This window comes from Hemiscyllium ocellatum, unplaced genomic scaffold, assembly GCF_020745735.1.
Source record: "Hemiscyllium ocellatum isolate sHemOce1 unplaced genomic scaffold, sHemOce1.pat.X.cur. scaffold_967_pat_ctg1, whole genome shotgun sequence".
NCBI lineage: Eukaryota > Metazoa > Chordata > Chondrichthyes > Orectolobiformes > Hemiscylliidae > Hemiscyllium > Hemiscyllium ocellatum.
The window spans coordinates 137,270-140,034 of NW_026869332.1; positions in this window are offsets into that span (position 1 = coordinate 137,270).

Here is a 2,765-nt window from a genome sequence, read left to right on the forward strand (position 1 = left end):
AATTGTGGAATAGAATATAGTAACTAGCTTTATGAATTGAAGAAAAACTGAACCAGTGATTATAGAACAATATTTTTCTTTCTTGACTAAAAAATGCAGGTAACACAAGAAATATGAATTTCTATCAAATGGTTTCCTCATGGAGACATGTTATTTTAATTTAGATGATTAATATTATGATCAGAGTTCAGACATTTGTGTCAGAATTCGGAAGAAAGTTAATAGATAATGAAAGTGAGCATGAAAGTGAACAAATCATGCAGTCAATGATATTTGGTACATAAAGGAATTATAAAAATTGTTCATTATTGTACAGTGATGAATAATGTTGGAATAGAAAAGACAAAAAAGAATCAATATGTTCAAAGCAGTTCTTTTCTTACAATTAAATGAAACCAATAATCATTTTGCACAGCACGTGATTTTAAAAAAGCAGTCATTTCATGTGTTATGTAAACTGAAAACTACTTCCATTCTGCAAAAATGGAGTCTTTCCCAAATTCAAAATTTAGGTCTGCTGAAATATACAACAAAAATGGTTGTAATTTGAAATATCTCTTGCACACAAATTTAAAATAAGTAAACTTAAAGATTATTAGAATGACAAAACGTTTGTTGTTTGCATGATTGTGTTACAGTCAATATCTGTGATAAAGTAGAAGCATTGTTTTAAGCATCATAAATCATCTTTAACTACTGAACTGAAATAGAAGATATCAATTGCACGTGTTGCATGGAATAGTAAACAAATGGTTACTGTTGTCATTGGTTTCAGGAGCAATAAGGTATTTTACTGAACAATAATCAGATGGTGATGGAAGTCTTTGTGTTGCTTTATGTGTATTGTTTAGTGTGAACATTGGGTTCGATAAAATTGACATATTTACATGAATTAGGAACAGATCGATAATTGCGTGCGAATGATCTGATTTAAAATCAGACAATTTTTAATATTTACGAGGATTGCTGAGTGAAACGTTCTTAAACCATCATGCAATTAACGGGATAAGTAAGAGGTATGCAAATTGAATTTTCAAATGAGCACACCCTGATATTTTCACACCATTTCAGTATCATATTCAATATAACTAGATGACTGGAAAGCTAAAAACAAATCTCACACAATTGATAAACTGATCAGTAATTAAAAATTGATAAATAATAGCAAGTGGCATTTGTTTATTTTACTGAGAAGTCATTGATCTTTCCTCATAGCACTGGAGCATAAATTTCTATGTTGTTTTAATTAAGATCTACAGAACAAGAGAAAATTAATGACTATCATGACTTTGTATATTTAAGCCTTATGACTGCAACATTCTCAAATATTTTTTGAGGAATATTGATTGAGTGTAGATGGATACATTTTGCTATGAGTGACCAGAAGAAAGTATATAGCAGATACTGTGATTATTGGAATGGACGATTATACCTCCAAATAATCTACAGACATTGTGACTGGAAATACAGTAAGTGTCAGCATCGAAGTAAATTACAATCAAATCAATTCAAAAATGTTTCCAAGTTTAAAATAAATGCAATATTCACAATGATTGAGAGATTGGACATTGCAATGTCCTTGCAGTATTTATTGCACATAAGCATAATTCCACATTTGCAGCCCTTGCTGGATTACACAATTATTAGATATAAGATATATTAGCAATAAAGGGATTTAAAAATACATATTCGTGAATTTGAGAATAATGAGATATCCCATCTTGATATTAGACTGAGTAATATGTAGAAATGAAGAGTAATATTGTAGGGAAAAGTAATTGGAGCTCTCTGAATTTCAAAGGCTGAGATAATTGTTATATTTCACCTGAGCAAAAATCAGACATTTACAATGAATGTTGCCAGGGAAATTCTTGGTCGTTTGGTATGTGCATGGGCCTGAACAAATAGGTATTAATATAGTAGCATTGACAATCAGAAATAATGATTGTTTTTTTTTAAACACCGCATTTTTACATAGTCTATGTTAAATTGCTGTTCAATTACTGTAATTGATAATTGCTTTTAGAATCCTAACAGATAAATTGACTTAATATTTTTGAAAACACTTTTCTCTGATGTTGATTGGATATTCATTAAGATTAGGGAACTGAAAATTAAAGCATAAAACTACGCTCTATGATGTGAAAAAAGTCATTCAGCAGCAATTGAAAAAAATGATTTTGTTTAAAAATGCAGGCATTGCAAGATTTATGTGCTTCCAATAGTTTTTTGAAGAGTCATGTCAATTTTATTGATGTAATTTTTATCACAATAAATGTTTTGATATTTATTTCAGAATTAGGAGGGAAAGAATTTGGCCATGGAAGGGACTATTACTGTGAACAAAACATAGAGTCAATGACATTTCATCTGGAAAGGAATTCTCATAATTGTGTGATTATTGTTCACTGACATCTAATATGGGAGGAAAAGGAGAATTGTCAACATTTCCAAGGAATATTTTTCTTATAGTGAAATGAAAATAAAAATCATTTTGGAGGGCAATTTGTTTGAAAAAAGGAAACAGTCATTTCATTTGACATTTGAGCTGAAAACTCGTTCCCGTTTCCCCCATTGTAGTCTTTACAATAATTTAAAACTTCGTGTTGGTTGAACAAAAGAATAAATTGATAAAATCAAAATGTTTTCTTGTACACGAAAAAAGTAAATGTAAAGCAATTTTATCCTGAAAATTATATCGCTCTGAATGTAATCATTTCACACACAATAAATGTTTATGTTGAATTGAAATGTCATCATAGCTG